Source organism: Gracilinanus agilis, chromosome 2 (assembly GCF_016433145.1).
Source record: "Gracilinanus agilis isolate LMUSP501 chromosome 2, AgileGrace, whole genome shotgun sequence".
Classification (NCBI taxonomy): Eukaryota; Metazoa; Chordata; class Mammalia; order Didelphimorphia; family Didelphidae; genus Gracilinanus; species Gracilinanus agilis.
This window is the reverse complement of record NC_058131.1, coordinates 351,775,134-351,784,292: the sequence shown is the minus strand read 5'-3', so window position 1 is coordinate 351,784,292 and position 9,159 is coordinate 351,775,134.

Below are 9,159 nucleotides of genomic sequence, written 5' to 3'. Positions count from 1 at the left end.
CCTGGACATCCCCAATGCTCTTATCAGTGAATCTTACATCTGGCTTCACAAGTAGGATACTTCTGCTCTGAAAGTTTCATGGAAACTAACTTTGTGGCTCTATGTCTGGTCTACCCAGGTCATCGAGGGAGGGGTTAGAAATAAATGTTGAGTGCATTACAGCTTAGGGTCCCCATACCAGATAGTCTCCACAAGGAAAACTGGTCTCCAAAATCTCCTCATTCCTCTCCTTTGTTTCTTTTGTTACAGTGCACCTGGCTCATTGCCAACTGAACTGGAATTCACAGACCACAGCCACCATTCCAGAAATGAGTCTAATGGTGTATTCAGAAGCATGTCTAAGTGGCATTCCTGCTTCCACTGAGGCTAGTGTAACACCATCAGTACTCACCTTCGTACACTAGGCCCCACTTGCACAATATATGTGATCCAGATGGATCTTTCCACTGCTCACTGAGTCCCATCTCTCACTCAATATTGATAGGAAAAAGACCAGGTACAGAAAGCTCATTCTGTATCTACTCCCCATGTAATGGCATGGAACAGGGGATGTGCTAATCAGATTAGTTTACAAAAAGTCCACTTCTTATAATCCTCTTTGCCACCAGCCCAGGGTGACTATTAATGAAGAAATTCCTGGCCCCCACTCTCTTGGGAAGTGGGTCTGAGGTGTTGTGAGGAAGATTACTTAATTATTATTTAGGAGACCTAGCAGGCAGGGCTGGAGAATTCTAAATGGAATGGGGAAACAGGAAGTGTGGCCTCTCTCTCTCTCTCTCTCTCTGAGATGGACTCCATGGTGGTTGGGACAAGTTATAACTGATCCTGGGAGACCTCAGAGGAAGTAGAGTTTGCACCCAGATTTCTTGATATCCAGAAGGAAGACTATCATCTACTTGTGGGAGATTTTTGGTAGAGACTATTAATCCCAACCTTAGTTACAGGTTAACTTGGGCTGGGTTAGCTCCCAGAATCTATCCACTGGAAAGAGTACAGCTAGTGGTCCTAGAGGAGCTGCAACATCACTGGAGTGTGTCAGGACTCTGCTGTGAGGATACCCACTTCAGTCATGCTATTCTTTGGGCCCTGTCTTGCTTTAGGTCTCAGTTCAGTATAGAGAAGAACCTCCCCTGATCCTATGGTTTGCCCATAGTCTGGAAGCATAGAAACCCCTATCCCCATCCTTTAGACCATAGTTCCTTTAATTAAATTTGTTACAAACCCTCCTGTCTTTTGCTTGCTGGTTTCACAGACCCCTTGTCTAGGTGGGGCAGGGTGACAGTTAAGGCCTAACTGTCACTTCTGTCAACAGAGGGCAGCTGATGAGAAGACACCTCTATCCAAGTCACTGTTCCATCATGGCCCAAGCCATTTTCAGGAAGCTTTCAGATGTTGTGGCTGCTGCTCCTCCAGGACAGAGCTTTTATAAAACCCTCTGACTGTGCTTCAGTTGATTCTGTGGCTCTGTCTCTTTCATTTATTTTCTGTATTAAGAGCCTACAAGACTTTCTCCAACATTAATCAAGCTGAATTCATTGAGCTTTTTGAATGCACACACACACACACACACACGCACACACACACACACACACATACTCACACATATATACACACTCCAATTTCTTATAGTCAATTGAATTTTTAGTGATTTAATTTTAAAACATTACTTCAGATATGGGAAGAGTCACAGCTCCTATGATTGTGTCCTTTAAAAAATTCACTTAAAACTTCAAATTGAATATCAATGTAAACAACTAAATGTGCTTAGTGATTCCTTATTTTAATTATGATAGAATCAAAGGTGGAGCCAAGATGGAGGGGTGGAAGCAGGGAAAACTCAAAAGCACCATGATAATCCTCTTCCGCAAATCTTAAAATAACAGCATTAAGTTAATATTGGAGTAAAATAATCAACAAGGAAATGGAGTGAAGCAACTTTCATGCAGAAAACAACTTGAAAGGTAGGCAGAGAGCATCTAGCTCCCTGAGGTTAGAGGGAAGCACAGCTTGTACAAGTCTACAACAAGGAGTAAGGAGCAAGCTAACAGCAAGTTCCCTCACCCCCACCCCACATCTATTGTTCCAGGTTCTGAATCTTGGCCCAAGCCAACATCTAGACCCTGAGATCCTGCCTAAACCAATAGTGGTATAGTCCAGCACACACTCTGAATTTCCAGACAAACCTGCAATAAGGTCCAGAATTCTAGCCCAAGGCAGAGCACCTGATTGGTGTAAGCCCAGAGTAAGGCCAGGTGTCCCAGCTAAAGCTTGTAGTGAGGGCCTGAATCCCAGTTTGAAACAGTCTATGTGGCACTCCTGGTCAGTGTAAACCCAGTCTAGGCCTCCAGATCCCTAGGGAAGACAGTCCCTAGGGTGCTGACCTGTGGGAACTCAGACCTAGTTAGCCATTACCAAAGCTCAAGGCAAAGCTCCCCAGGGCAAGGTAGTCCACAGTGTGCCTGAACTGATCAAGCCCAGACCAAAAGCCCCAACCCAAGGCAAAAGCTAGACTTTGAGCCATCAGCAGTCTCAGAGAATGATTGAATTAGCAATGGGAGGTGGCTCAGAGAGCTCCTGGTTCACAGGCCATTATACCACCTTAAATTCAGAAATATGGCTAAGGGTAGCATCAAGGAAGAACTGAAGTTTAAGAGAAGGTCCTATCCTCCCTGAGAACAGACCCTACTTTTAGAATTAAAATGAAAGTCAAGAAAAAGGCTGGGGAAAATGAGCAAACATAAAAAAAAAGAAAAGAAAAACATCTAATCATAGAAAAAAATGTTATGGCAACAAAGAGCAAGGCACAGATACAGAAGGGGGCAATGAAAGCAAAGCAAACACATGCAAAGTCCAAAAGAAAAATATGAATTGGACTCAGATTCTAGAAGAGCTCAAAGAGGATTTCAGAAATCAATTAAGAGAGAAATTAAAGCAATGCAAGAAGAAATAAGTCAAATGAAAAAGGAAGCTCAAAAGTTCATGGAAGAAAATTTCATAAAAATTAGAATTGGGCAACTAGTAGCTAATGACTTCATGAAATATCAAGAAACAATAAAACAAAATCAACGAACAAAAAAGAAAACATGAAATATCTTATTCAAAAAGCAACTGACCTGGAAAATAGATCTCGGAGAGAAAATTTAAGAATCATTGGATGGCCTCAAAGCCATGATTAAAAAAAACCCCCTAATATCATAATACAAGAAATTATCAAATAAAATTGCCCTGATAGTCTTGAACAAGCAAGTAAAACAGAAATTGAAAAAATCCACAATTTATCTCCAGAAATAAGTTCCCAAACAATAAGTCTCAGGAATATAATGGCTGAATTCAAGAGCCCCCAAGTCAAGGAGAAAATACTTCAAACAACCAGAAAGAGACAATTCAAATACTATGGAGTTATACTCAGGATTACACAGGATTTAGTAACTGTCACATTTAGAGATTGGAAGGCATAGAATATGATATTTTGGAAGGATCTAGGTTTACAACTCAGAATCAACTATTCAGCAAAACTGAATATACTCTTTCAGGGGGTGAAAGGGTTATTCAATAAAATAGAATATTTCCAAGAATTCCTGATGAAAAGACCTGACCTAAACAGAAAATTTGATGTCCAAACACAAGACCCTAAAAAGGTAAATAAGAAAAAGAAAATTTAAGGGACCCAACAAACTGTATGTACAGTGATCCCTCACCTATCATGGAGTTACCTTCCAGAGACCTCCACAATAAGTGAAAATCCATGAAATAGTGGTATTATACTTATTTTATTATTTATAGATATTTTAAAGCTTTATAAACCCTTCCCACTCTTCTATTAACCTTTGCCACACTCTTTATAAACACTTCATATGCTCTTAAACACTTTCTACACTCTTGAACCTATATAATTTTAACAAAATCCCACAATATAGCAAAAACTCCATGATACAAAATTAAATATATATTTTTAAACACCTGTGATACGGTGAAGTCACAATAAGTGAACTGCAACATTTCTAATGGAAATAGGATATTTGTAATTCTTAAAAATTTTGATCAGTAGTAGAATATTTAGAAGGAACATACATATACTGAGGGTGTGGAATTAAGCTGATTAAAATGATATAATATGCAAAAAAGTCAAGGGGTTAAAAAAAGGATTAAATCGAGGGATAAGGGGAGGAAGATATGGAATGAGGTGAATTATCTCACCTAAAGAGGTATGAAAAACCATTACAGTGGAGGGGAGGATGGGGGTAGAGATGGGCAATGCTTAAACTTTACTCTTGTCGTAACTAGCTCAGAAAGGATATAACAACCATACTCACTGGGAAACTGAATCCTATCTCACTCTATAGATAAGTAAGAGGGGAATAAGTCAAGGGAGGAGAAAGTAGAGGAGGGCAATCAAAAGTAACACACTGGTGAGGAGGGACAGAGTGAAAGGGAAAAGAGCAGGATCAAAAGGGGAAAATGAGATGAAATTCAGAAACACACAGTTGGTAATCATAACTGGAAATGGGAATGGAAAGAACTTACCCATAAAAAATGGAAGTGGATAACAGAGTGGATTAAAAACTAGAATCTGTTATGTCATTTGCAAGAAACACATTTGAAGCAGGGTGGCACACACAGAGTAAAGGTAAGAGGTTGAAGCAGAATTTATTGTGCATCATCTGAAGTAAAAAATGCAGAAGTAGCAATTATGATATCAAACAAAACTAAAGCAAAAATAAATCTGATTAAAAGATATAAGGAAGGAAATTACATCTTGATAAAAGGTACTATGAACAATGAAGAAATATCAATACTAAACATAGATGCACCAAATGGGCCTCTAAATTTTTAAAGGAAAAATTAAATAAACTTTGGAAGAAAATAGAGAGTAAAACTATACTATTATGGGATCCCCAACTTCCCCCTTTCAAATCGAGATAAATCAAACCAAAATATAAATAAGAAAGAAGTAAAGGAAGTGAATGGAATCTTAGAAAAGTTAGAACTGAGAGATCTCTGGAGAGAACTGAATAGGAATAGAAAGGACTATGCCCTCCTTCTAGCAGTACATGGCTCCTGCACAAAAAATGACCATGCGTTAGGGCATAAAAACTTCACAACCAAAAACAGAAAAGCAGAAATAATAAATGCATTCTTTTCAGATCATAATGCAATAAAAATTATAATCAATAAAGCTCCATGGAAAGAAAAATGAAAAATAATTAGAAACTAAATAATCTAATGCTATAAACAGGGTGGATCAAAAAACAAATTATAGAAACAATCAATAATTTTATTAATAAGAATGACAATGAAGAGACAACATATCAAAATTTGTGGGATATAGCCAAAGCAGTACTTAGGAGAAGATTTATATCTCTAAGTGGTTATATTAATAAAATAGAGAAAAGGCAGATCAATGAATTGGGCATGCACTTAGAAATAAAACATATTAAAATCCTCATTTAAAGACTAAATAAGAAATCCTAAAAATTAAAGGAGAAATTAAAAAAATTGAAAGTAAGAAAACCATTAATCTAATAAATAAGAGTTGCTTTTATGAGAAAAACAATAAAATAGTGTTGATTAATTTGATTTTTAAAAGAAAGGGAAAAAATGAAATAGTATCAAAAATGAAAAGAGTGAACTCAAAATTAAAGCAATCATTACGAACTATTTTGCCCAATTATATGCCAATAAATCTGACAATCTAAGTGAAATGGATGAATATTTACAAAAATACAAATTGCTCAGATTAATAAAGGAAGAAATAGAACCCTTAAATAATTCCATTTTAGAAAAAGAAATAGGATAAGCCATCAATGAACTCCCTAAGAAAAAAATCTCCAAGGCTAGATGGATTCACAAGTGAATTTTAGCAAACATTTAAAGAACAATTAATCCCAATACTACATAAACTATTTGGGAAAATAGGCAGAGAATAATCCTACCAAATTATTTCTATGAAACAAATATGATACCATTACCTAAACCAGGAAGAGCAAAAATAGAGAAATAAAATTATAGGCTAATTTCATTAATGAATATAGATGCCAAAATTTTAAATAACATACTAGCAAGGAGACTACAGCAATATGTCACAAGGATCATTCAATATGACAAGGTAGGATTTACACCAGGAATGCAAGCCTGGTTTAATATTAGGAAAACTATTAGTATAATTGACCATATCAATAACTAAACTAACACAAATCACATGATTATCTCAATAGGTGCAGAAAAAGCCTTCAACAAAATACAATGCCCAAGAATAAATGGGTCATTCCTTAAAATAAGTAGTATCTAACTAAAACCTTCAGCAAGTATCATCTGCAATGGGGATAACTTACAAGCCTTCCCAAAAGGATCAGGAGTGAAGCAATGATTCCCATTATCACCACTATTATTTAATATTGTATTAGAAATGTTAGCTTTAGCAATAAGGAAAGAAAAAGAAAATGAAGGAATTAAAGTAGGCAATGAGGAATCTAGACTATCACTCTTTGCAGATGATATAATGGTATATTTAGAGAATCCTACAGAATCAACTAAAAAACAAGTTGAAATAATAACTTCAGTAAAGTTGTAGGTGTGTAAATGGAGTTATCCTCCTTTGTTTATTTTAATGTAATCAATCAAGAACTTGGAGTGCCCCTCCTTTCACACTTAGTCAAACACTTGAAGAATCTTTTATTAGAAATGGAAGTTCTCACCCTCAAAGACCATAAATGGATCCCACAAGCACTGCCCCACCTGGGCAGTGCCAAGCAATTAGTTCCTGAGATGTGATAGACCAGCCCACAGTAAAGGAAGTAGAAACCAGAGAAATAGGAAATGATATGGGTAAAGGGCTATAAAAGCTGAGACCGGAGAGCTGAACAAGGACTTCAACTTCTGTGTTGGAGGACTTCTGCATTGGAGGGATTCTTTTGTGTTGGATTCTGCATTGGTGGCTTTTGCTGAAGAGACTACTGTGACTCCAGTTTGGAGATCACCACCTGAGGGAGCCTTTGTCGGAGTTAGGCTGGATTCCTCTGGATCAAAAATTACAGGGTATTTAGCTAAGCAATATTTTCTACCTCCTTCCTACTCTTTACTATCTCTACTTTGCTGAAATAAAGCTACTAACAGCCTTGTGACTTAAGAGTTAATTTTTATAAACAACGACCACAACTTTTTGTAACTTTTCGTCTTAATTTGACCAAAACCAATTTTAACTCTTACATAGGATAAAAATTAAATCCACATAGGTCACGAGTCTTTCTATATATTACCAACAAAGTCCAGTAGCAAGAGTTAGAAAGAAAAATTTCATTTAAAATCACTCTAAACAATATAAAATGCTTGAGAATCTACTTGCCAAGACAAACACAGGAATTATATGAACACAATTATAAAACACTTTTCATACAAATAAAGTCAGATCTAAACACCTGGAATAATATTAATTGCTCATGGGTAGGTCTGACTAATAAAATAAAAATGACAATTCTACCTTGATTAATTTATTTAGTGCCATACCAATCAAATTACCAAACAATTATTTTATAGAACTAGAAAAAAATGAAAAAATTCATCTGGAAGAAAAAAAAGTCAAGAATATCAAGGGAACTAAGGGAAAAAAATGTGAAGGATGGGAGCCTAGCAGTACCAGATCTCAAACTATATTATAAAGCAAAATCATCAAAACAATCTGGTACTGGTTAAGAAATAGAATGGGAGAGCAATGGAGTAAATTAGATACATAATATAGAGGGGTGAATGACCTAAGCAACTTAGTGTTTGATAAACCAAAAGATCCCAGCTTTTGATAAACCAAAAGATCCAAACTTAGTGTTTGATAAACCAAAAGATCACTACTTTACAAAAATGCTGGAAAAATTGGAAAACTCTGGCAGAAGCTAAGTATAGTCCAATATCTTAGACCCTATATCAAGATAAGGTCAAAATGGACATATGATCTAGATATAGAGTGATACCATAACTAAATTAGGGGAACACAAGATAATTTACCTGGCAGATCTTTGGAGAAGGGAACAATTTATGACCAAACAAGAGATAGGGAGTATTTTAAGATATAAAATGAATGATTTTGATTATATTAAATTTAAAAGCTTTTGTACAAACAAAACTATTATAACCAAGATTAGAAGGGAAACAACAAACCAGGAAAAATTTTTTATAACAAATTTCTCTGAAAGGTCTAATTTCTCAAATTTACAGAGAACTAAATCAAATTTATAAGAATACAAGGCACTCCCCAATTGACAAATGATCAAAGAATATGAATAAGCAATTTTCAGATGAAGAAATCAAAGCCATCGATAATCATATGAGAAAATGTTCTAAATCACTCCTGATTAGAGAAATGAAAATTAAAACAATGCTGAGGTACCACCTCACACCTATCAGATTGGCCAATATGTCAGTAAAGGAAAGTGGCAAATGTTAGAGGAGTTGTGGCAAAATTGGAACACTAATGTATTGTTGGTGGAGTTGTGAACTGATCCAACCATTTTGGAGGGCAATTTGGAACTATGCCCAAAGGGCTATAAAATGGTGCATGCTCTTTGATGTAGTTGTACCACTACTGGGTCTGTATCCCAAAGAGACAATAAAAAGGGGGAAAGGATGTACTTGTACAAAAATATTTATAGCTGCTCTTTATGTAGTGGCAAAAAAATTGGAAATTGAGGGCATGTCCATCTGTTGGTGGATAGCTGAACAAATTGTGGTAGATATTGGTGATGGAATACTATTGTGCTATAAGAAATGATAAGCAAGATGATTTCAGAAAAAGCTGCAGGAACTGATGTAGAACTAGGAGAACATTGTACACAATAATAGCAATATTCTACTATGATTATCTGTGAAAATTTGGCTACTCTCAGCAATGCAATGATCTGAGACAATCCTGAAAGACTTATGACAGGGCATGCTATCTACCTCCAAAGAAAGAACTGTTGGAGTCATCTTTCACATCAATGTATTTATAGTTTTATTTTGGGGTTTTGGCTATATATGACTTTGCTCTTACAACAGTGACCAATATGGAAGTGTGTTTTGCATGACAATAAAAATAAAATTTAAAAAAAGCTATGGCATCCAGGGAAAACTTAAACAAATAAGCCATATCTTTAGTACATGAAAAAAAATATGATAAAATCATAGATCTAG